Genomic DNA, 6,273 nt, shown 5'->3' with positions numbered 1-6,273 from the left:
GCAAGGCCGTGCGCGAGGCGGACGGGCGCGGCCGGGGTGCTCCGGCGGGGGCTCGCAGGAACCGCTGGCGACAACGGTAGCCACCAGAGCAGCTGCTTGCGGCAGCAGCAGCAACAACAGGCAGGGCAAGTAGCAGCGACAGTAGCATCAGGTAGCAGGAGCGGCAGCTAGCAGCGGCAACGCAAAGCATTAGCGCTAGCGGCGGCGGCGACAAAGCGAAGGCAGCAGCAAGGACAGAGAGCAGTGGCAGGATGCACACATGTACGCGTACGCGTACATGGGATCTCGGACGAACTCGGGGACGACGGCCTACGGCATCCAAACGAAGGGGAGGGACAGATGGGTTGGACGGGCAGCTCACCACGGAGGCACACGGAGGCCCGTTGGTGGCTTAGGAGCTGCAGAGGCGACGGAGTTGACGGAGATGGCCGGCGACCGAAGCGGACGAGGTCGACGCGGATCCGGCGAAGGAGGGAGTTTCGGCCCGTTTTCGTCTCCGTAGTGGACGTAGTGGACGACGCTGGTCTTCGTGGACACAACGAGCGAGGCGAGAGCTGGCTGGTGGCCACGACAGAGTGAGCCGGGCGGCGACGGATCTGGAGAAGGGGAACGAGCGCTTGGGCGCGAGGCGGAGAGAGCGAGGGGAGTGGTGAGCGAGTGGGGGGTGGGATCGAGGGGTCGGGGCGTGGCGCCCTTATCCCCTCCCGGCGCTGCCGACGAGAGGGTGCGGCGGCGACCAAGCCCCTGTAGCGACCTGGTCACGTGTACAGGGGAGAGAGAGGAGGGTTCAGCGAGGGTGGGCCGGTCTGATGGCTTAGTGGGCCAAAGCCCAGGGGGAGGCCGTTTCCTTTTATTTTTATGTTTCGCTTTTCTTTTTATTTATATTATTTTTGCTGCTTTATATAATTTCCACCATATTTTAGTTTAAGTAAAATACAAAAATAGTTTCTAAATTATTATTACTATTTATACCTCTGCCACAAAAAGTTTGGTACTCAAATAAATTATTTTGATATTTTAGAAATTATAAAAGGCATCTATATAATTGTTTAAGCCACTGTTTTATTCTCAAAAGGGCATTTAAATACTTTACAAAAGTGTTGGGTCCCCACCATAATTAGTTATGGAATATTTTCTACACTTTGAACATTTTATTTTGCATGTTTGAGAAATTTAAATTTTGGACTTCAATTTGAATTGAATTTGAATTACGATTTGGATCAAGTGAGGATTAGCAACTGTGATGTTGGTGATATGGCACCACTAACGGGGATTATTGTAACTTGATTCTCCGGGCGTTACAAATCTCCTCCACTACAAGAAATCTCGTCTCGAGATTTTAGGAGGTAGACAGAAACAAAGCAGGGTATTCATCACGAAGACGATCCTCGAGCTCCCAAGTGGCTTCATCTTCAAAAGGATTTGAGCACTAAACTTTTAGAATTTTGAAAGCCCTCAGACGAGTACGACGTTCAGCTTGAACGAGAACTTGATTTGGATGCTCTATGTAAGTGAGATCATCTTGCAGGGGTTCGGCTTTATAAGCCATGGGGTTGTCACAATAAGACTTGTGACTCAGGGCATCGATCATGACAATAACCTTGCCAGGGGTATAAGAAATACCATACTCATAGTCTGTGATTGTTTCCATACATCGCTGTTGATGGAGATCCAGATCTAGCTGAGTAACAGATACTTCAGACTTTGATGATCGGTGAAGATCTCGCAATGATTACCAAGAAGGAAATGCTGCCACAACTTTAGTGCAAACTTAACTTCAACACGTTCAATATCATGGACTAGGTATTTCTTTTGAAAAGACATCCTGGAATTCACAAACGGCTGGAGCGTTTTCAATTCTCAATTCTCACAAGAGGAGAATCATTTTAACGCATGCAAGGAATAAATCTGTGCTTCGGCGTTACGAACAAGATGAGCATGGTAGCTTACTATCTCATTTGAAGGATGTAATAGATGGACGAATTTAGTTACGCAAATGACAGAAGTGGTATATTTTTTCGACCATTCCATTCCCAGAATGAGGTCGATGTGGATGACTTCAAAACAATGGGGGAAACATGGAATTCCAACCTTTCAAGTTCAACGGGGGACGTTGGGACTAACCAAGGTGGTTCGACATTGGCCTGCGGAATGCAGCTTGGAATTCTGGTCAAGTGATGGCGGTTCCAACACGTAAGGAACACATGTGGGTGTCTTACGATTTGAGCAGTGGGGCCTTTCAAGTAATAGGCCGCGAAGGTGACATAGTCGGTAGGGGCTACATTAGCAGACTCCAACTTGAAAGTGATGTCAGGGAGTCAGTCATCAGCATCAAGGGGCTGAGTTGAGCTGCGGTGGATGACATGGTTGAGACGCACAAAGTCTTGCAGAGTCTCTGGGGCGGGTTGCTGATTCATATTGGGGTACAGAAACTGAGCCATGACTCGTATCATGAACTGGCGATTCAACATCAAACTGTTGTATCATTCAGGCAATGTATTCGGGAGGTGGTGGACTGTCGCCACCACGACCACAACTAGTGGGTCTAACCATCCTGCTTAAAAGCAACAGGTGGTAATTTTAGCAAGGGGTGGAGCAAGTGTATGGAGTCATTCATGATGTAAATAGAACAATGAGCAAAGGCGCGGTATGTACAAAACGGTAGTCATTGAAGACATACCGATACATATGCGGGGCAAATTATACACTGCTCGCATGAGTTCGGATAAGAGTAACATAGTAGACATACCAGGCGGCACGCATGCACGCGATGGAAGGCTACAACAATGGAACATAGCAAAGGCTACATCAGCTTCAATGAAAACCTCTGGAGCAAGGGATTAGCAAGTGACAATGCAGGGTGCCCTCGATAAGAGGATCTTGAGGTCAGTGAATAAGGCGAAGCAGAACTTGACCCTCAATTCAAGAAAGCCATAGTACAAATCTCCGGATGGATGTGATCACGAGAACCTAGGATAGAGTTAGCAAAATCATTTGTCCCGAGTAGAAGAGAGATCAGAGTCCTAGAGTATAGACAAGGAGTAAAAGATCCTAATACCACCCAATAACGACGTGGGCCGATAAGCCACACAACCATGTTAGTAAATCAGTTTTTCCAAAGACTAGACTCAACTTCGGCCAAGGAGTTGGAAAGGGGGATCCTACAGGCAGTCGGCTCTGATACCAACTTGTGACGCCCCCGATTCAATCGTACACTAATCATACACGCAAACGTGTACGATCAAGATCAGGGACTCACGGGAAGATATCACAACACAACTCTAAACACAAAAGAAAGACATACAAGCTTCATATTACAAGCCAGGGGCCTCGAGGGCTCGAATACAAAAGCTCGATACACAAGCGAGTCAGCGGAAGCAACAATATCTGAGTACAGACATAAGTTAAACAAGTTTTTGCCTTAAGAAGGCTAGCACAAACAACAACGATCGAAGAGGCAAGGCCTCCTGCCTGGGACCTCCTAACTACTCCTGGTCGTCGGTGGGCTCCACGTAGTAGAAGGTAGTAGTCAGCGGGGGTGGCATCTGGCTCCATGGATCCACCATCTGGTTGCATCAACCGAAAAGAAGAAAGAAGGGAGGAAAGGGGGTAGCAAAGCAACCGTGAGTACTCATCCAAAGTACTCGCAAGCATCAGATTTATACTAAGTATGCACTGGTATCAAATGGAAGGTTTGTATCTGTGGACTGAACTGCAGAATGCCAGAATAGAGGGGGAGGGCCTAGCCTATCGAAGACTAGCATCTTCACGCAGCTCCGAGCATCTTGCAGCATGTAGAAGAGTAAAGAATAGCAGTTTATAATTAACAAGCATGTTGTAACATTAATGCCCAGAGATCCTTCCTCGACTCCCTGCGAGAAAGCAATCCCGGAGCCACATATCCATCACATATCAAGTATCCATTTCTAGTTGTATAAGATCAGGATACAAGTCTGAACGTCCATTACCGAGGACACGGTATTCGAGTAAAGATCTTCCCTGCAGGGGTGCACCACATTACCCAACACGCTCGATCACTCTGGCCGGACACACCTTTTTGGGGTCAATGCCCGCCCTCGGAAGATCAACACGTCGCAGCCCGACCTAGGCTCAGCAGAGAGGTCCCCGCCGGTCTACATCCTAAGCACTCCGGGGTCTTGGGCCCATCGCCCGCAGCACTCCGGGTCGTTGCGAGCAGGGTGGATACCAGCATCGCCTCGGATGGCCAGCATGATCCGACCGTGCCGCACTGCTGAACTGGACGTCTGACAAAACTTCGGCTGATACTGCGACGTCGAGGCCCATAACTATTCTCGCGTGGTGGTTAGTGCGTAAAGGCCAAAGGCCAACTCAGAACAAATACCCAAACCTGTTAGTGCATTATTAAAAGGAGTGACGGCTGTCGGGACAAGTCCGGAGCTATCACCCATCTTGGGTGATACCGCTAAACAGCCAGACGCCACTGTCACATCGCACGGGTGCTCTCCGGGCCCGCCCGGCTCTCACAACGGTCTCCAGTAAAGTCAAGGTAACTGTGTGTCCAGACATCAAGGGGAAAACCCGAGGAATCACCCCCGGTGGATTCCACTCAATGTTATCATCAAGGTGAACGTAAGAGGGACCACCCTCGAGGTTCACACTTGAGGTGTTGCACGACAGAGCCGTATCGGGAATGGTGAAAGAGGAAATCACCCTCGATGACCACGACCGAATAGCTACACTACAGAATTATCATCAAGAGTGCGTTATGAGGGATCACCCTTGGCACTCGATAGTAGCTCTGCAGAGTCGAGCAACTAAAGGGGTGTGATGTGACGTGAGGTGTCGGGCTCTGGTCATCGATCACGTTGATCGAGTCGTCGATGATGAAGCAGGGGCAACAAGGACAAGTGGGGGTCACTAATGGATCACTAACCAACCTATACTAAGCAGTTTAGGATAAGCAGGTAAGGTACAACAGCAGGTTACAAAAACAGGCTATGCATCAGAATAGGAGCAATCAATAACAGTAGCAAAATCTAATGCAAGCATGAGAGTATAGAATGGGCGATATCGGGATGATCAAAGGGGGGCTTGCCTGGTTGCTCAGACAAGAAGAAGGATCGTCGTCGACGTAGTCGATCACAGAGACATCAGCATCGGTCTCGAGGTCTACCGGAGAGAAGAGGGGGAAGAAACAGTAAATACATAGCAGGCAAGTGCATAACAGTACAACAGACAGAGCTAAACGTGTTCTAACGCAGCGATAGGCGATACTGGCGAAGGGGGAAACATCCTGGGAAGTATTCCCGGTTCCGGACGTCTGTCAGACAGATGAATCGGAGGGGAAAAGTTCAACGTTTGCTATGCTAGGGATGTGTGGCGGGCGAACGGACCATGTGTTCGGATTGGTCTCATCGTTTTGAGCAACTTTCATGTAGAAAACTTTTTCATCCGAGCTACGGTTTAATTCCTATGATTTTTCAAAGATTTAAACAATATTATTAGATTTTTGTATTTAGTTTAATCCGAATTGAACAAGTCAAATTTGACTAGTCAAAGAGGCATGTGTGGCCCACATGTAAGTGTCATAGGTGCCATTTAATTAGTCCAAACTAAGTTAAGGGGGTGTCTGTTTGCAGCGACTTATTGATTTAGGGACTTAAAAAAGTCCCTATAAGTCACATCTAAACCAAACAGGAGGGACTTATAGGGACTTAAAATGGGCATTTGGGACTTATGAAATAAGACTCTCAAGGAGGGACTTATAGGGACTTATAGTTGTAATATGGTCTTTTAGTCCATGTTAAGTCCCAGGAACCAAACAAGTTGGACTTTTTAGGGACTTGGGAATTATAAGTTAGGATTAAAATAAGTCCTAAGACTTATGAACCAAACAGGGCCTAAACTAGTGGGGCTACATGCCATCTATACATAGACTACTAATTAACTACTACTAACCTAAACTAGCACTAACAAGGGCCGGCCACACACGGCCGTGGCCAAGCCGGCCACACACACCACACACAGCACGCAACACACAATTCTGTTATCTGAACATAGCATTTTGCGATTTTTTAGGAATTAATCCACGCACCAAATGGATTTGGTCCAATAAAACATTTGAGCCTTGTCTAATGTACTACCTACTCATATTATTTTTACACATATTAACAACCGTTTAACCGCTAATTAGGGGTTGTTTAGGGGCTTAGTCATTGTAGAAATAGAAAAGCTAGCAACATCTACACTAGGAAGCAGCAGTACAGTAGAGCAGTAGCAAGCGGGCGGGCG

Source organism: Triticum dicoccoides, chromosome 3B (assembly GCF_002162155.2).
Source record: "Triticum dicoccoides isolate Atlit2015 ecotype Zavitan chromosome 3B, WEW_v2.0, whole genome shotgun sequence".
Classification (NCBI taxonomy): domain Eukaryota; kingdom Viridiplantae; phylum Streptophyta; class Magnoliopsida; order Poales; family Poaceae; genus Triticum; species Triticum dicoccoides.
This window is presented reverse-complemented; position numbering follows the sequence as displayed.